Here is a 20,637-nt window from a genome sequence, read left to right as displayed (position 1 = left end):
TTCTTGCCTGGTTTGTCATAGATTAATTGACCATAAATGCATGGATTTATTTCTGGGATGTATATTTTGGTCCATTGACCTCTATGTCTGTTTTTGTGCTAGTACCATACTATTCTGATTACTGTAGTTTTATAATATAGTCTGAAGTCAGGAAGTGTGATTCCTCCTGCTCTGTTCTTCTTTCACAAGATTGTTTTGGCAATTCAGGGTCTTTGGTATTTCCATACAAATTTTAAAATTATTTGTTCTAGTTCTGTGAAAAATACCATTGGTATTTTAAAAAAATTATTTTTAATTTCTTTCTTTTTTTTTTGGCTGCGTTGGGTCTTCGTTGCTGTGCATGGGCTTTCTCTAGTTGCGGCGAGCCCATTGGTATTTTTATAGGGATAGCACTGAATCTGTAGATTGCCTTGGGTAGCATGGTCATTTTAACAATATTGCTTCTTCCAATCTAAGAATACAGTATATCTTTATATCTATTTGCGTCATCTTCAATTTCATTCATCAGTGTCTGATAGTTTTCCAAGTACAGGTCTTTTACCTCTTAGGTAGGTTTATTCCTAGGTATTTTATTCTTTTTGATGTGATAAGAACTGGGTCTTCTTTTTTTTTTTTTTTTTGGCCGTGCCACATGGCTTGTGGGATCTTAGTTCCCCGACCAGGGATCGAACCCGCACCCTCAGCAGTGAAAACACGGAGTCCTAACCACTGGACTGCCAGGGAATTTTGATGTGATGATAAATGGGATCGTTTCCTTAATGTCTCCTTCTGATAGTTCATTGTTAGTTTATAGAAATGCAACGGATTTCTGTATATTAATTTTGTATCATGCATAAATGATACAGCCACTTTGGAAAACAATTTGGCAGTTTCTTAAAACGATAAAGATGAACTTACCATATTATCCAGAGATTCTACTTCTAAATATATACCCAAGAGAAATGAAAACATAGGTCCACAAAAATAATTTGTACATGAATGTTCATAAAAGCATTACTCTTAATAGACAAAAAGTAGAAACAAACCATATGTCCACCAGCTAATGAATGGATTAAAATAAATGGGGTGTATCTACCGACAAGGGAAAACTATTCAACAGCAAATGAGAAGAAAACACTGCCACATGCTACAAAATGGATGAACCTTTAAAACATTGTTAAGTGAAAGAAGCCAGATGCAAAATACTATTGCACAATTCTATTAATACAAAATGCCCAGAAAAGGCTAATCTATCGAGATAGAAAGCATATTAGTAGTTACCTAGGGCCAGGAGAGAAAGGTCTGGGGGAAAACGGGGATGGGTTTCTTTTTAGGATGATGAAAATCTGCAAACACTGCATTTATTAGCATGGTAATATTTGCACAATTTCGTAAAGTTACTAAAATAGTACATGTACAAGTATATTATATAAAGTTCAGAGCTACTATAATAAGCATAAAAGGAAGGAATTATACCAAAATGTATTTTGCTTAAATCTGGATGGTAGGATTAGGGGCAATTTTTATTCTCTATCCTTACTTTGCTTTCTTTCCCAAGTTTTAAGAGATGTCTTACTTTTTGTGTTACACACAAAAAAGTTTGTTTAAAAAATGTTGAGCTGGGCTACCCTGGTGGCGCAGTGGTTAAGAATCCACCTGCCAATGCAGGGTACATGGGTCCGAGCCCTGGTCCAGGAAGATCTCATGTGCTATGGAGCAACTAAGCCCGTGTGCCACAACTACTGAGCCTGCGCTCTTAGAGCCCATGTTCCTCAACAAGAGAAGCCACCACAATGAGAAGCCCACACACTACAATTAAGAGTAGCCCCTGCTCGCCACAACTAGAGAAAGCTCACATGCAGCAACAAAGACCCAACACAGCCAAAAATAAATAAAAATAAATTTATTTAAAAAAATGTTGAGCTGCATTATATAGTTTTACAAAATTAGCCAACTGAAAAATAAATGTTTACTTTAATAATGAAGCTATTGTTTCATTTACTGTGGCATTTCTAAATGCCATACTTCTGTAAAATATGTACTCTTTCTCAAAATGGATGTGCTGGACTTCCCTAGTGATGCAGTTGGTTAAGAATCCGCCTGCCAATTCAGGGGACACGGGTTCGATCCCTGGTCTAGGAAGATCCCACATGCCGTGAAGCAACTAAGCCTGTGTGCCACAACTACTGAGCCTGTGCTCTAGAGCCCGAGAGCCAAAACTACTGAACCCTTGTGCTGCAACTACTGAAGCCTGCGCGCCTAGAGCCCGTGCTCCACAACAAGAGAAGCCACCGCAATGAGAAGCCTGCAACAAAGAGTAGCTACCCCTCACAGCAACTAGAGAAAGCCTGAGCACAGCAACGAAGACCCTACACAGCCTAAAAAAATAAAAAATAAATAAGATTTAAAAAAAAAAAAAAAGGATGTGCTGAGAGCATCTAATCAATATGGCCTAACTCAGGAAACATGGAACTAGCAAGTGCTAGATTCTATTTGCCACAGCATGTTGATTCATTCCGTAGGCCTTGAAGTTATTTAGCTATTTCTGAATTTCTCCATCCTTGAGTGAGAGGAAATAATACTGGTCATTAGCAGATTTTCATCTAATTTGGATCACCTCCCTCAGAGTTTGTAATATGTTATACACTCTTTTTTTATACACTAAAACAGTTTGTTTCTTTGCTTGAAAATTTACTGGAATTCTGAGATAATTCAGTTTTCTCATCTGTCAACTGGGAATAAAGACAGCTACTTCACAGACTTTCTGTCAGGACAAAAAGAGGTGAAGGAAATGCAAAGCACTCAATAGAGTCCCCCTTTTCCCTCCTCATTCTCTTCCCCAGTGTAGTTTGCACATTCTTCCCAATGAATTCTTTCTACTGCAGTTCTAAGACTACTGAAATTTGACTTCAACAAACCCATTACCACGTGCTTTTCTTTCCATCCATTTTCCTCGCTGCTCCCTATCTCTCCCTCTCTCTCTAAATCTCTCCTTTATGATTCAGAATACATTTTTTTAGTAGCTTCAGCTGACACTTTTACTTTCTGTTAAATCCCTGGGTCACTCAAGAAATATTTCAACCACATTTGATTAATTTTGAATGTGTGCTATTTTACTTAAATAGTTTTAAAATAATTAAAACATTTAAAATGTTAAATTCCAAACAAATTAGGATTTGCAGGAATCCTGAAGCTAACAGTTTTGCAGAAAAATTACTAAAGTGCTTTGAGAATAAACCTTAATAGTCTGGTCTACCATTTTTCTAGCAGTATATCTGAAAATTTTCTAATGCTTCATGTGATCCTCAGATCTTGATCTAAAGTCATTTTGGTAAATTGATCAAAAAGTCTCATCAGGACTTCCCTGGTGGCCCAATGGTTAAGACTCTGCACTTCCACTGCAGGGGGAAGAGGTTCAATCCCTGGTCGGGGAACTAAGATCCCGAGTGCCATGAAGTGCAGCCAAAAAAATAGAAAGAAAAGTCTCATCAAATTCTGGTTTAAGATATACAATATAAATCCAAGGGACTTCCCTGGTGGTGCAGTGGATAAGTATCCGCGTGCCAATGCAGGGGACACGGGTTCGATCCCTGGTCTGGGAAGATCCCACATGCTGCAGAGCAACTAAGCCCGTGTGCCACAACTACTGAGCCTGCACTGTAGAGCCCACAAGCCACAACTACTGAAGCCCGAGTGCCACAACTACTGAAGCTCGTGTGCCTAGAGCCCGTGCTCTGCAACAAGAGAAGCCACCACAGTGAGAAGCCTGCACACTGCAAAGTAGGCCCAGCTCGCCACAACTAGAGAAAGCCTGCACGCAGCAACAAAGACCCAATGCAGCCAAAAAAATTAAAACTAAGCCTTTAAAAAAGAAAAAAAGAAAAAAATATATATATATAAATCCAAATAAGAATGGTTATTTGTACACCAACATCATTAATCCTTAGGAAAATGCAAATTAAAACCACAAGATACCATTTCACACCCATTTAAAACACATACATAGGGCTTCCCTGGTGGCACAGTGGTTGAGAATCTGCCTGCTAACGCAGGGGACACGGGTTCAAGCCCTGGTCTAGGAGGATCCCACATGCCGCGGAGCAACTAGGCCCATGAGCCACAAGTACTGAGCCTGCACGTCTGGAGCCTGTGCTCCCCAACAAGAGAGGCCGCGATAGAGAGAGGCCCACGCGCCACGATGAAGAGTAGCCCCCACTTGCCACAACTAGAGAAAGCCCTCACACAGAATCGAAGACCCAACACAGCAAAAATAAATTAATTAATTAATAATAAAAAAAAAAGAATACGGTCTTTGAATGCAGAGAATGTGCTTTAAAAAAACAAAAACACAAACACATACATAATAATAGCAGAGACAAGCTGGAAGTTTTACCAAAACGGATGGATGTTGTATTTTTGGAGATGTTCAAGTATCAGACTTTCTATCTTAAATAGGGCGTGGGGTGGGGGGGGGTGAACTGAGGAATTCTTAAGGTCTTTACAGCAGTATGATTGAAACAGGGGAGAAAAGCCATATTTCAAAAACTGAGGATGAGGAGTTTATATACTATAAATAGACCATTACATTGTCTGTCCAAAAGTACTTGTTTTATTTTTATTCGTTAGTCATTTATGTGTGTGTGGAGTGGGGGATGGAGGGATTGAGAATAGACTGTCCATTAGTCATTTGCCAAAGAGGTGCTCACTATCAGATCTGGTGGTGGTTGGAACTGTGCAGTTTAAAGCTACAAAATCTTAAAGGCTGGAGTTCATAGAGTCTGTTCTTATTGTTGTTATCTTACCTTCCACTCTTGGAATAGAAAAGCTGCTTTCAGGTAAGTAACCGGACTCAACCTTCCCTTTACTACACACAACGGAGATAATGACAGGTATCTTTAAAAATAAAAATTTTTCTTCTAAAATTGTATTCTTTTTGGTTTTAATGTCAAGGGTAACTTATTTTGAAATTTAAAATAACATTAAAAAGGGGAACTAAATGTTTACTTTGACAAAACATGGGCATGGGCCATTAGTGAAGAAACACTTCTGGTGGTAAACCTTATTCCAAATTGTTTGGTTAATCAGCCATACAAATTAAATATTTGTGCTTAGCGCCTAAAACTCTTCATCAAAATTTTGGATTAACAAAGACATCTAATATCTTAATTTTAGAGAAGAGGAAGCAGGGACCAAGAGATCTAGGGGTCTTATGGATGGGCTCCTCCCAGGACTTGCTATTGTGATGTTACAATGTGTCAATAAGAAAGAACTCCAGCAGAGAAGTAGGATTACTATGTATTACTTCCCTTTCCTATAAAATGGAGTATCAAGTTACCTCTCAGATTGAAAATACTTCAAACAAAATGTTTTGGATTTTGATAAATTTAACCCTGTATTTCTTTTTTTCTTTAATATTTTATTTATTTAGGCTGTGCTGAGTCTTAGTTACAGTGGCACAAAGGATCTTTTAGTTGTGGCACGTGGGCTTCTTAGTTGTGGCATGCGAACTCTTAGTTGTGGCATGCATGCGGGATCTAGCTCCCCAACCAGGGATTGAATCCAGGCCCTCTGCACTGGGAGTGCATAGTCTTACCCACTGGAACACCAGGGAAGTCTCAACTCTGTATTTCTTAAATTAGGTTTTGTCAATTCTTGTTGGACATCTGATTTCCAGTGAAAACTGTGAAAGACTATGGAGATAGATTATTCTCATATTTTTTCCCTCTTCCGAAGAGTAGTGATCTTCTAATAGCTTTGCACTAGGACTCAAGTGATAAGCCTGTAAGCACTCTTACAGGGTCAAATACAATGTTACAGATTTTTAAATTCAAATCAAACTAAAGGAGTTGAGAATTAAAATTTGATTTGCTAATGGCTCCTATAGTTTTATGTCAAACAAAGAAGAAACAAACAAACAAACCCCAACTGGGATTCAGAGGTATCTCACTTTATACAAAAGTCTATAGACTTCCCTAGTGGTCCAGTGGTTAAGACTCTGCGCTTCCACTGCAGGCGACACGGGTTTGATCCCTGGTTGGAGAACTAAGATCCCACATGCCACGTGGCCAAAAAAAAAAAAAAAAAAGTCTATAGAAGTATAAAGTCTATAAAAAAGTTGACTATAAATTAAAATGCAATACCCAAATTATGGAAAATGTTTCTATAAAACCATCACTCCATAGTTTACCGACAATTAACTTGTTTCAACATTATATGGTCTTTTACTTTAGTGTTCACACTACCTGGGGGAAAAAATTAGTAACCATGTGGAATTTTTCCCAAAAAATGTGTAAGAAAATACTACTACAGGGGGGTGGAATCAAGATGGTGTACTAGGAGGATGCGGAATTTGCATCTCTTCACAATTAGGGCATCTACCAGGCACCGGTGAGGGACCACAGACACCTAAGAGGATGGGAGGAACCCCCAGCAACCAGGTAGGATGAGGGCCGTGGGGGGAGTGAGGGGGAGGAGAAGTGTTGTCGGGATGGGACTGGCACCTCTGAAGGGCAGCTGGGGGAGGGGAAGGGATCCCACGTCCCAAGGGGAAATTGGGGAACCACTGGGAGGGCAGAGGATCAAAAGGGAGAGTGGCCAGGTTTCCCTGCCCACTTGGGCCCCCAGGAACCTGCTGGTAGCCCAGGCCTGATCCTCTGCCCACCTAAGCACCCTCCAGCTGCGCAGGTCCTGAGGGAGTGGGAGGGTGGGAAGGAGGAGCACAAGTAAAGTCCAGACCTATGGGACTGGCCCCCCTGAGGGGGGGCTGCGGGAGGGGAGGAGTTCCTACACACAGTGGAACCCATCTATGGTTACGGGTCCAGCAGCAACCAGAGTGACCCTGGGGCAGACAGTGTGGGAAGGGTGAAAAGGAACGGAAGAGAACGCTGCCAATGCTTTCCCTGTCCACTTAGGCTCTGGGAACCCTTTTGGGCTCCCAGGCCTAATCCTGCGCCCTCGGAGTCTCCCTCCTGACGTGCAGAGCCCAAGCCCCACCCCTACACCTCCACCCAGGGCACTGCCTCCAAACTCCAGAACTCCACACTCCAGAGGCCCTTGTTTTGACATCTGCCTCTCCCCTTCTGTGCAGGTCCTAAGCAGAGGCCCTGCCCCACGCTTGAACATAACCTGCCTAGGCCACACCCCACGCTCAAACGTCACCACCCCCACCTGCCTAGGTCCCACCCCACCCTAAACCCCGCCCCTGCCTAAGTTCCACACCCTGCCTAAACTCCGTCCCCATAGCCAAGGCTTTTTTTTTTCTTTTCTTTTTCCTCTTTTAGATTGCGGTTCTGTTTTATCTTGTTGATTCATTGTTATTGATTCTTTTATACTTTTATTTTTCATAATAAATCTTTTATTTTTCTAATTTTATTTTATTCTTTATACTTTGTTATTCTTCTCTCCTTTTGGCTTGTTCCCAACTCTCCTTTTATTTTTTTCTTTTTCTGTTATGGTTGTATTTTACCTTGTTGCAGTTGTTTCAATGATATTTTATTTTTCCTAATATATTTTTATCTTTCTAATTTTATTTTGTTTAAATTCTTTGATATTGTACTGCTCCTTTCTTTCTTCCTTCCTTCCTTTTTTTTTTGCTGTGCCACAAGGCTTGCGGGATCGTGGCTCCCAGGCTGGAGGTCGGGCCCAAGCTCCTGTGGTAGGAACTCCAAGTCCAAACTGCTGGACTAATAGAGAACCTCAAACCCCAGGGAATATCAATCGGAGTGATGACTCCCATAGGTCCTCACCTCAGCACCAAGACCCAGCTCTATCCAACTGCCTGTAAACTCCAGTGCTGCACATCTCAGGCCAAACAACCAGTGAGGCAGGAAAACAGCACCACCCTTAAAAAAAAAAAAAAAAATGAAACGACAAAAAAAAATGTTACAGATAAAGGAGCAAGGTAAAAACCTACAAGACCAAATAAATGAAGACGAGATAGGCAACCTACCTGAAAAATAACTCAGAGTAATGATACTAAAGATGATCCAAAATCTTGGACACAGAATGGAGAAAATACAAGAAACATGTAACAAGGATCTAGAAGAACTACAGAGCAAACAAACAGTGATGAACAACACAATTATTGAAACTGAAAATACCCTAGAAGGAATCAATAACAGAATAACTGAGGCAGAAGAATGGATAAGTGAGCTGGAAGATAAAATGGTAGCAATAACTGCCAGGGAGCAGAAGAAAGAAAAAAGAATGAGAAGAATTGAGGACAGTCTCAGAGACCTCTGGAACAACATTAAACGCACCAACATTCGAATGATAGGGGTCCCAGAAGAAGAAGAGAAAAAGAAAGGGTCTGAAAAATATTTGAAAAGATTATAGTCAAAAACTTCTCTAACATGGGAAAGGAAAATAGTCAATCAAGTCCAGGAAGCACAGAGAGTCCCATACAGGATAAACCCAAGGAGAAACACACCAAGACACATATTAATCAAACTATCAAAAATTAAATACAAAGAAAAAATATTAAAAGCCACAAGGGAAAAGCAACAAATAACATACAAGGTAGTCTCCACAAGGTTAACAGCTGATCTTTCAGCAGAAATTCTGCAAGCCAGAAGGGAGTGGCAGGACATATTTAAACTGATGAAAGGGAAAAGCCTACAACCAAGATTACTCTACTCAGCAAGGATCTCATTTAGATTCGATGGAGAAATTAAAACCTTTACAGATAAGCAAAAGTTAAAAGAATTCAGCACCACCAAACCAGCTTTACAACACATGCTAAAGGAACTTCTCTAGGCAGGAAACACAAGAGAAGGAAAAGACCTACAAAAACAAACCCCAAAAAATTAAGAAAATGGTAATAGGAACATACATATCGATAATTACCTTAAATGTAAATGGATTAAATGCTCCAACCAAAAGACACAGACTGGCTGAATAGATACAAAAACAAAACCCATCTATATGCTGTCTACAAGAGACCCACTTCAGACCAAGGGACACATACAGACTGAAAATGAGGGGATGGAAAAAGATATTCCATGCAGATGGAAATCAAAAGAAAGCTGGAGTAGCAATTCTCATATCAGACAAAATAGACTTTAAAATAAAGACTATTTATTACAAGAGATAAAGAAGCACACTACATAAGGATCAAGGGAGAAATTCAAGAAGAAGATATAACAATCATAAATATTTATGCACCCAACATAGGAGCACCTCAGTATATAAGGCAAATGCTAAGAGCCATAAAAGGGGAAATTGACAGTAATACAATAATACTAGGGGACTTTAACACCCCACTTTCACCAGTGGACAGATCATCCAAAATGAAAATAAATAAGGAAACAAAAACTTTAAATGACACATTAAACAAGATGGACTTAATTGATATTTACAGGACATTCCATCCAAAAACAGAATACACTTTCTTCTCACGTGCTCATGGAACATTCTTCAGGATAGACCGTACCTTAGGTCACAAATCAAGCCTTGGTAAATTTAAGAAAATTGAAATTGTATCAAGTATCTCTTCTAACCATAACACTATGGGACTAGATATCAATTACAGGAAAAGAACTAAAAAATACAAACACATAAAGGCTAAGCAATATGCTACTTAATAACCAAGAGATCACTGAAGAAATCAAAGAGGAAATCAAAAAATACCTAGAAACAAATGACAATGAAAAGATGACAACCCAAAACCAATGGGATGCAGCAAAAGCAGTTCTAAGAGGGAAGTTTAAAGCAATACAATCCTACCTCAAGAAACAAGAAAAACCTCAAATAAACAACCTAAACTTACACCTAAAGCAATTAGAGAAAGGAGAACAAAAAAACCCCAAAGTTAGCAGGAGGAAAGAAATAATAAAAATCAGATCAGAAATCAATGAAAAAGAAATGAAGGAAACAATAGCAAAGATCTATAAAATTAAAAGCTGGTTCTTTGAGAAGATAAACAAAATTGATAAACCATCAGCCAGACTCATCAAGAAAAAAAGGGAGAAGACTCAAGTCAATAGAATTATAAATGAAAAAGGAGAAGTAACAACTGACATTGCAGAAATACAAAGGACCATGAGAGATTACTACAAGCAACTCTATGCCAATAAAATGGACAACCCAGAAGAAATGAACAAATTCTTAGAAAAGCACAACCTTCCAAGATGGAACCAGGAAGAAACAAAATATAAACAAGACCAATCACAAGCACTGAAATTGAAACTGTGATTAAAAATCTTCCAACAGGGGCTTCCCTGGTGGCGCAGTGGTTGAGAGTCCACCTGCCGATGCAGGGGATACAGGTTCATGCCCCAATCTGGGAAGATCCCACATGCCATGGAGCTGCTGGGCCCATTAGCCATGGCTGCTGAGCCTGTGCGTCCGGAGCCTGTGCTCTGCAACGGGAGAGGCCACAACAGTGAGAGGCCCGCGTACCACAAAAAAAAAAAAAGAACTTCCAACAAACAAAAGCCCAGGACCAGGAGGCTTCACAGGTGAATTCTATCACACATTTACAGAAGAGCTAACACCTATCCTTTTCAAAGTCTTCCAAAATATAGCAGAGGAGGAACACTCCCAAACTCATTCTATGAAGCCACAATCACTCTGATACCAAGACCAGGCAAAGATGTCACAAAAAAGAAAACTGCAGGCCAATATCTCTGATGAACATAGATGCAAAAATCCTCAACAAAATACTAGCAAACAGAATCCAACAGCACATTAAAAGGATCATACACCATGATCAAGTGGGGTTTATCCCAGGAATGCAAGGATTCTTCAGTATATGCAAATCAATCAATGTGATACAGCATATTAACAAATTGAAGGATAAAAACCATATGATAGTCTCAATAGATGCAGAAAAAGCTTTTGACAAAATCAACATCCATTTATGATAAAAACTCTCCAGAAAGTAGGCATAGAGGGAACCTGCCTCAACATAATAAAGGCCATATATGACAAACCCACAGCCAACATCATTCTCAATGGTGACAAACTGAAACCATTTCCACTAACATCAGGAACAAGACAAGGTTGCCCACTCTCACCACTATTTTTCAACATAGATTTGGAAGTTTTAGCCACAGCAATCAGAGAAGAAAAAGAAATAAAAGGAATACAAATCGGAAAAGAAGAAGTAAAACTGTCACTGTTTGCAGATGACATGATACTATACATAGAGAATCCTAAAGATGCTACCAGAAAACACCTAGAGCTAATCAATGAATTTGGTAGAGTAGCAGCAGGATACAAAATTAACGCAGAGAAATCTCTTGCATTCCTATACACTAATGATGAAAAATCTTAAAAAGAAATTAAGGAAACACTGCCATTTACCACTGAAACAAAAAGAATAAAATATCTAGGAATAAACCTACCTAAGGAGACAAAGACCTGTATGCAGAAAACTGTAAGACACTGATGAAAAAAATTAAAGATGATAGAAACAGATGGAGTGATATATCATGCTCTTGGATTGGAAGAACAAACATTGTGAAAATGACTATACTACCCAAAGCAATCTACAGATTCTGTGCAATCCCTATCAAACGCCAATGGCATTTTTCACAGAACTAGAACAAAAAATTTCACAATTTGTATGGAAACACAAAAGACCCCAAATAGCCAAAGCAATCTTGAGAAAGAAAAACAGAGCTGGAGGAATCAGGCTCCCAGACTTCAGACTATACTACAAAGCTACAGTAATCAAGACAGTATGGTACTGGCACAAAATCAGAAATATAGATCAATGGAACAGGATAGAAGGCCCAGAGATAAAACCACACACACGGTCACTTTATCTTTGATAAAGGAGGCAAGCGTATACAATGGAGAAAAGACAGCCTCTTCAATAAGTGGTGCTGGGAAAACTGGACAGCTACATGTAAAAGAATGAAATAAGAACATTCCTTAACACCATACACAAAAGTAAACTCAAAATGGATTGAAGACCTAAATGTAAGGCCAGACACCATAAAACTCTTAGAGAAAACCATAGGCAGAATACTCTATGACATAAATCACAGCAAGATCCTTTTTGACCCACCTCCTAGAGAAATGGAAATAAAAACAAAAATAAACAAATGGGACCTAATGAAACTTAAAAGCTTTTGCACAGCATAGGAAACCATAAACAAGATGAAAAGACAACCCTCAGAATGGGAGAAAATATTTGCAAAGGAAGCAACTGACAAAGGATTAATCTCCAAAATATACAAGCAGCTCATGCAGCTCAATATCAAAAAAACAAACAACCCAATCCAAAAATGGGCAGAAGACCTAAATAGACATTTCTCCAAAGAACATATACAGATTGCCAGCAAACACATGAAAGGATGCTCAACGTCACTAATTATTAGAGAAATGCATATCAAAACTACAATGAGGTATCACCTCACACCAGTCAGAATGGTCATCATCAAAAAATCTACAAACGATAAATGCTGGAGAGGGTGTGGAGAAAAGGGAACCTTCTTGCCCTGTTGGTGGGAATGTAAATTGATACAGCCACTATGGAGAACAGTGTGGAGGTTCCTTAGAAAACTAAAAATAGAACTACCAGATGACCCAGCAATCCCACTACTGGGCATATACCCTGAGAAAACCATAATTCAAAAAGAGTCATGTACCACAATGTTCATTGCAGCACTATTTACAATAGCCAGGACATGGAAGCAACCTAAGTGTCCACTGACAGATGAATGGATAAAGAATATGTAGCACATATATACAATGGAATATTACTCAGCCATAAAAAGAAACAAAGCAGTTATTTGTAGTGAGGTGGATGGACCTAGAGTCTGTCATACAGACTGAAGTAAGTCAGAAAGAGAAAAACAAATACAATATGCTAACACATATATATGGAATCTAAAAAAAAAAAATGGTTCTGATGAACCTAGGGGCAGGACAGGAATAAAGACACAGACGTAGAGAATGGACTTGAGGAGATGGGGAGGGGGAAGGGGAAGCTGGGATGAAGTGAGAGAGTAGCACTGACATATATACACTACCAAATATAAAACAGATAGCTAGTGGGAAGCAGCTGCATAGCACATGGAAATCAGCTTGATGCTTTGCAACCACGTAGAGGCGTGGGATAAGGAAGGTGGGAGGGAGACGCAAGATGGAGGGGATATGGGGATATGCGTTATGCATATAGCTGATTCACTTTGTTATACAGCAGAAACTAACACAAGACTGTAAAGCAATTATAATTATACTCCAATAAAGATGTTAAAAAAAAAAGAAAAGAATACTGTAAAACTACAGTTATATATTGAAATTATTATTTAAGATCTTCCTAATTAAATGAAGCGTGTCTTGAGTTAAAATGAAGCAGTATTAAAAGCTACATTAACATTTTTCAGTCCTGAAGAGATCACTTAGAAAATTATGGCTCCATTTTGCAGATCATTACTTTAAAAGAAACAGTGAAACACAAAAATTACTGTATTAAACCTTAATTTGAGGAGCAGTTTACTCAACCAACAGGATCTATCTTTTTTGTTAGTTACATGGCCACAACTGACTCTAATTCAAATGAGTAATTAACGCTCCTGATATTTGATGGTGGTCATGAAAGAATCCGCTGCTGTAACCTGAGAGGCATTATTCAGCCTTTGTGATAAGATGTCCTAATAACCCAACAAAACAACTCTTGAAGAGAGATAATAACAATAGAAAACACACAGTGCTTACCAAACAGCCAGGCGCTGCTGTTTCGAGCTTTACCTACACTCATTCAATCCCCATAATAGCTTTATGAGTTAGAGACTGTTTTTATCTCCACTTCACAGATATGAAAACTTAGTCACTTGCCAAAGGTCACCAAGTAAAAAGGCAGAGGAAGGACTCAATCATGTTAGCCAGGCTCCAGTGTCTGTGCTCTCACCCACTGCTCTTTACCTCCAGGTTTGCCTCAAGACTCCAGTAATTCAGTGACGGCTGTAATATGACCATGGACGTACAATTTCACTCTCCATTCACTAGAGTAAATCTAGGTCTACCCAGTTTGTACCCTCTGTTCAGAAGCTTTCACTGGCTAATGGCTATATGTGCATATTTTGGCAGGTTTAATCTTGACCCCAGAGTGTATCACAAAAGGTACAATTCTAACAGACTATTTGCTTTCAGTTGATCTCAACAGGGAGCCTAAAGCCCAAGAAGTGGCTTAATCAGATAATGTGAAACTTTAGGACAGAAAAGCTCATACTACTGCATTTATTACAGTGTGTTTAACATTTGTAATCAGACCTAAACTTCCAAAATTCTTATGTCTGACTCGCTCTCTTAGCGAGTTCAGCTAATCTCCCTTTCTACTTCCAATAGATAAAACATACCCAGCAAATGCTGTCCAAGGCAAGTTTTCAGACACGTATCTGAATTTAGTATCATTCTTGTTCCGATCAGGTGTCAGGGTAAACACAGAGCCTTTCAGGTGGACTGCTTGGCTGCCCTTTGCCCAGGAGCACTTTTTGCTTTACTGAATTTCACGGTAAAGTACAGCAACATGTTACAGCTCCTGGCTGAAAATGTAAATAGGAGAGTAAAGTTGTCAGACAAGAGCCTGCCCAACTGTTCCCAGAGGATATTATTCATACTTAAATTTACACTCACTTATATCTCACATCTCTGAATAGCAAAAATGTCACAATTATTTTAGCAGTGATCAAATAAGTTATTTCAATAGCAGGGCTCTAATAAATAAATTTAGGTTAACTAGCAGGCAATTTAAACCTTAAAACGCCAAGAGTGCAGAGAAGCAAGGGAGTGGTGTTAGTAGCAGAGCAGTTTTGGAAGTTCCCGGGATTCCCTTACAAAAAACAGTGAGAGCCACGAGGATGGAAAAAAAGAAAAAACTATACAGTAACATCTTTACCAAAAACCAAGGGAAAAACATCCCCTGGAACTCCAGAACACTAACTACCCTTAGCAACTAGAAAGGGGGAACCACACCTGTGCCAGCAGAAGTGGAGGTTTGAAAATGTGGTCCTGTAAGGGTCAAAAGAGCCAAGGAACCCAGAAATCACCAAGTCATCATCCAAAGGAAGGGCGCCTCCCCCCCCTCCTTGACATGGGAACCCCAGGAGGGAATCTAGGTACTACACTGAGAACTGGGAGGAGATCTGGCAGGATCTCTTTTGCCAATGAGTGCAAGGAAAGGTCCCAATCAGGACCCCGAAGGCTCGGCAACATCCAGTGGAAGCTCTTTAATAGAAAGACAGACTCTGCGCTGAGCAGAAACTGTTGAGAGTAGAGCACGATATATGTGTTAAAAGACAGCTAGCTAGCTAGCTAAGGCTGACAATAGCTAGATCAGGCTGATCAAGTTTAGTACATCACAGTACTAAAACTGAGACAACTAGACATTATGTGCTGCCTGGTGTGATGCAATAGAAAGTACATTGCATCCCCAATGTAGAAATATTTTTACCAAAAAAAATTAAAACCTGAATCAAACCTAGCCTCTAGATCTAACTCCTAGTTTACAGACAATACGGAGGAGAAAGGAATATGCTAAATAATACAATAAAAATGCAACCAGCCAAATGTGGGAAATTCTGCAGGATAAATAACCTCACCTCTTCAACAAATAAATGGCATGACGATGTGGGGGTGAGGGGGGAGACAAATAAAAAAAGACCTAAAGATACAGCAAATAAAGGAAATATATAGATTTTGTTTGGATCCTGATTTGAAATCACCAACTCTTAAAAAAAATTTTTTTTAGATAATTGGGGAAAATTGACGATGGACTAGGGATTATACTGTATAATGGAATTACCACTAATTTTATTGGTGTGATAATGGTATTGTGGTATGTTGAAAATAAAAATGTCCTAATCTGTTAGATACCTAGAGAAGTATATACCAATGAAATAATATGATGTCTGGGATTTACTTTAAATTATTCTGAGAGCCGGCCATGGAAGTGTGAGGAAGGCCACGAATTCCATTTCAAGGTATCTTTGAGCTTGTTGAGTAGACGCCATAAGCAAGGCTCACCCTCCTGAGTTGAAACATGTATGGACAAGAAGTTATCACTGAAATCAAATGGTGGTGGACATGTCCAAGGAATCTTTGGGGACTTGACTCCTTTATGAATCTTTCAATAGATAGATGTGCAGAGACAGCAATTGGTGGGTGACAGAACAATACTGGAATGGCAGTATAAGGGAAAATAGTATCATCATGTTAGAAGCCTTGGAATGAGTATAAACAAAGGTTGTGTTCATCAAAGATATCAATTGCTTCCTCATGTCCCATCTCCAAAGGGCCTGTTTTACTATCATATAAAAAATTGAGCAGTGTACATTTTCATATTAAACTTTCTTGTTAAACTTTTTTAATAGTCAAAAAAAATTCCTCACACAGAAAAAATGGGGAATAGATGAAATAAGAATGGCAAAATCTTGATAACTGTTGAAAATGGCAATTCATTAGACTTTTTTTTCCTACTTTTGAATGACTGAAATCCAAAATAAAAAGTTAAATAAAAATGTCTACAAGAGGGAAGACATATGGGAACATATGTTTATGTATGACTGATTCACTTTGTTATAAAGCAGAAACTAACACACCATTGTAAAGCAATTATACCCCAATAAAGATGTTAAAAAAAAAAAAATGTCTAGGGACTTCCCTGGTGGTCCACTGGTTAAGACTTGGAGCTTCTACTGCAGGGGACATGGGTTCAATCCCTGGTCGGGGAACTGAGATACCACATGCTGTGCGGCCAAAAATAAAAAGTCTTATGCACAACATGATTTACAACATCCGATTACTATATTGAAAGCTATAATACAAAAGGAGCAATAGGAGTTATTTAAAAGTGCTCCAAATAATTCTTTAATCTTTTTTTGTAGGGTAATTGTCAGGTACTTTAGGTTGGTCTATTAATAGACAAAACTAAAGGTTACCGTCTTTAAAAATGTTATCATAGAAAAATAAGGTTTTGTGAATTTTTGCCAAATTTAAAACATTTTCCAAAGGAAACTGTCTTTAGCAGAGATTTCCCAGGCAAGATGTCCATGTCTGGTACCATTCTTCTGAACATTCTCCCCTGCTGCTCCAACAGGAGACAAACCACATTTCCAAGATTGTTAAATTATTACCTAGGAAACTTTTGGCAATTTCCCATTCAGTCACATTTTCCAGTCATTTGGTTCTCATGTTTATAGAGCTGGTTGTTCACTTTTACCCAATGTTCAGGAGGGACTTGGCTCCAGGCAATCCTTTTTTCTTTTTTCCCTTTCAATTTTGACATCTCTATGAGTTAGCTATTATACAGTATTATCACAGCCTATTGCTTTCTGAATCATATTACCCAGGACACAATTCAGGAATGAACTTGGACTAGAATTTTATATAGCATGCACAGTTTCCTGAAGGTCTTGGTGCCTATTTTTCTGTAATCTGTGAAGGTCCTATTCCTTTTCTTTTCCACACAATATACTATTTGAATAGTTCAGGTATCCTGCATATATTTCTATACTTTTCTTAGCCACAAGCAACTGCTTTAATGAAAAGTAGATACCTGATCTTATTATGCTGGTTAAACCACAGTGCAGGTCAAAGCTGCCTCCTTTTCTGTTCCATCTCCATTATACACTTTGCTCGTTTGGTTTTTGAACACATGCCAACTCTTCTCAAAGATATTTCTCTGGGCTCTAATATTCATTTGTTTTCTATATTTATAAATGTAAACACTATGTAGTTTCCCCAAGTGACTGAATCACCCTGAAACTACCTAAAAAATGATTTCAAAAGTGCAAATGATTTGGGGGCCAGAGGTAGTAATATTAAATCCATTGACAGGACAGAAGGAGGCAGAATTGTAAAGGGAGACTTTATTTCTTGTTTCCAAATAAACATGTATACTCACTGATGTAAGAGTAGGAATACTTCCTATTCTACTAAGGGCTGCGGAAGTTACCCAGAACTCTTATCTCAGCTTTCTCTCTTCGTAGAGATAAGAATACTTGTCACAATCTTTTCAGATGATGGAAAAAGATGACTAGTTCAGTGATTATGAACCAGTCTGAGCTCTTTGTTAGTAGGATGACTGTACAATGGAATTACCATTAATTTTATAGGTGTGATAATGGTATAGTGGTATGTTAAAGAAAAAATCTGTTAAAGATGCCTAGAGAAGTATGTACCAATGAAATAATATGATGTCTGGGAAGGAATTCACATAGTTCTCAAAGTCAGGGTCAAAACACTTTGTACATCAGGTATTGCAGTAACTGGGAAGAAGGCATCTGAGTGTTAACCACTCTGATGTATTTAAAAGACTAGAATTCCTTAACATACTTTTGTTGATATAATATATGCACATGAAATGTGACAAGTCTCTTTTTGGTCAGGTGGAATAAAAACACAGGTGTCTAAGATTAGCTAATGGGGAAAAAAAAACCTTAAAATTCTAAACTGATTAAAGATATAAATAGGCAGGCATCCAAACTGAGAGAATCAATGGGAGTGGAGGAGAAATGAACAAGATTGATGAAAGGACAGAACAAACAAGAAGTTTCAAAGGTTGATGCTGAAAAGAGGAAATGACTCAGTCACAGTTTAGGAAGGGAATTCCAGTTAGGTGAGTTGTATGTGAGCCTGGGAAAGCTCATTACCTACAGAGAACAAGATTCTAGGAGCTCCCTGCAGACTGTCCTTGGAGTCATGTACACAAAGCACAACATCAATACTGTAAAAAATAATCTCCCGATAGAGGAGAAAATTTTGGTGTCTTTTACTATTAGTGCTCATGACAGTTCTGGTCATTGAACCTCAAGAGATAATTGGTACAATGGTAGCAAAAACTGGTAAAAAAAAAAGACTGAGGTGAAGGAAAAATATTCATATTAGTCTAGTATGAATTTAAGTTATTCATCAAACATTTATTGGGGATTTCACTGTCCCAGGCACTGGGGGTACAGTTTTCAACAAGAGGGGCATAGGTCCTGCCCCTCTAGGAGGCTACAATCCTGCAGATAAATGACTATGATCTGGGAAGAATATGGTTTAGGATTGCACTGTTGACATTTATAAAACCATGGACAAAGTGAATCCAGACATGTTCAACTGGAATTCTTCAAATAGGGAGTGTAAGAGACAGATCTGGATAAGACTTTGAGGAAGTAAGGGTGCTTGGTGCTAAGTAATTTGCCTAAAACTAGACTGGAAAGTCTGTGAAGGCAGAGATTATATCTGTTTGATTCACAGTGGTTCACCAGCGACTAACAGAGCATCTGAAAAATAGTAGCCAATCCAGAAATTTTTTTAAAAAAAAGTAAATAAGTGAAGCAAATATTTGCAGTACCTGTTATGTGACTGTCTTGCTTTCATAGTGTTTAGTATGAGTGTCACCGAGGAGTACATATATAGACAATTTAAATACAATGTAATAAGTATTAGGAGTTAAGCATGGGATACTATTAGGATACTATACTAAATAATTCACGGATCTGGAAAGCTTCTTGGAGGAAGAAATACTTGAGATGAGTTTTGAAGGAAGAAGGGAAGCAAAGCCAGTTGGATACAGCATGTATTAAATTCTTGTGGAATGAAACAGCATTACACATTTGAGGAACCCAAAATGGTGCTGCAGATTAGCTGGAGAGAATGGGATACCATGATGGTGTGATGGTAAATTAGGCAATAAGGACTTTTATATACTATGCTAAAATTTGGGCTTTATTGTAAGTCTGGTGATCATTAATATATTTTAAGCAGGGAATGATAGGATCAGATCTGACTTTTGAAGATCACTCAGGCATCAGTGGTAGTGGAAGGCGGGGGAACAGTAAAGGTGGGAAGGTTTAAATTAAGACATGTATGAAGATATGGAATAGATATAAAAGATATTACTGAGAAAGGGATTGGATGAGGGGACCAAGTGAAGGAAAGGTACTAGAATGACTGCAAGGCCTCAGGTTTGAATGTGGTGCCACTTAATATGATAGGTAATAGAAGAGCAGAGTTCGGGTTTTTTTGAAGGTGAGTGGGGAGGAAAAAGGATTATAAATCCAGTCTTTACTTGAACTTGACGTACCAGCAGGAAATATTAGTGGGTATGCTCCTCTTCTTTTGATGCCAACGTAAGGGAGATCAGTCACACCCTCTCACAAATTTTTCTTGATGTATATGGGTCTTGAGGCAGTACAGGATTTTTGAACTTTTTACGTGCTCTGAGGCCCCTCGCAAATGAACAAGATTGAATGAGCTGGTTGTATGTTGGTTGCTATGAAATGGAGAAATAGTTCTTAATAATTCTGCGACCTCAGACATCATTTCATATGTAAATAAAACATGGCAGCATGGGTAACAAGTCCAATCCTCTCTCCGTTAAACTATAATAACAGTAAAGCAGACATGATAAAATAAGATGTACTACTTTATCTCTTGGAAATTACACCGAGTGGTCGTGTATATTCCATAGTGAAAATTTTATTGGTAGTAGAGAAGCGAAAAATTTGAATGCAATAAATGTTATATGCGATTTTCCTGCATAGCTGTAATTAATGAATCTTTTTTCCTTATTGTTGTTAAATATCATTTTTGTCCTATTTTTTGACCAAATGGTTATTAGCTACATTAACTTTTAGAAACTTACTAGTTCATTAAGGATGTTTCCGTGCAACCTAAGCACATAAACACACACACTACGGTACTTAAAAGATTAACCTT

The 20,637-nt window shown here is 38.5% G+C and overlaps 1 protein-coding gene and 1 pseudogene across 6 annotated transcripts in view; one reads left to right on the top strand and one right to left on the bottom strand.

Moving 5' to 3' along the window:
* Positions 1-20,637, bottom strand: part of AP4S1 (adaptor related protein complex 4 subunit sigma 1) — a 59,732-nt gene that overhangs the window by 37,101 nt on the left and 1,994 nt on the right. Inside the window, exons 2-3 of one of the 6 annotated variants that reach the window (XM_070044956.1) lie at positions 20,003-20,191; positions 14,289-14,474 (exon numbers count right to left, since the gene is read on the bottom strand). The exons of 3 other annotated variants lie outside the window; for them this stretch is intronic. The gene's annotated coding sequence lies outside the window, so the exon portion shown is untranslated. Of the gene's footprint in view, positions 1-7,724; positions 7,821-14,288; positions 14,475-20,002; positions 20,192-20,637 lie in introns of all 6 variants that reach the window. 2 more of the 6 variants (XM_030854744.3, XM_060294712.2) reach the window with 2 other exon arrangements.
* On the top strand, positions 15,946-16,161 carry LOC115852194 (small nuclear ribonucleoprotein G pseudogene; annotated as a pseudogene).

Source organism: Globicephala melas, chromosome 2 (assembly GCF_963455315.2).
Source record: "Globicephala melas chromosome 2, mGloMel1.2, whole genome shotgun sequence".
NCBI lineage: Eukaryota > Metazoa > Chordata > Mammalia > Artiodactyla > Delphinidae > Globicephala > Globicephala melas.
The sequence above is the reverse complement of the archived record's forward strand: the minus strand, read 5'-3'. Positions and strand labels throughout refer to the sequence as shown.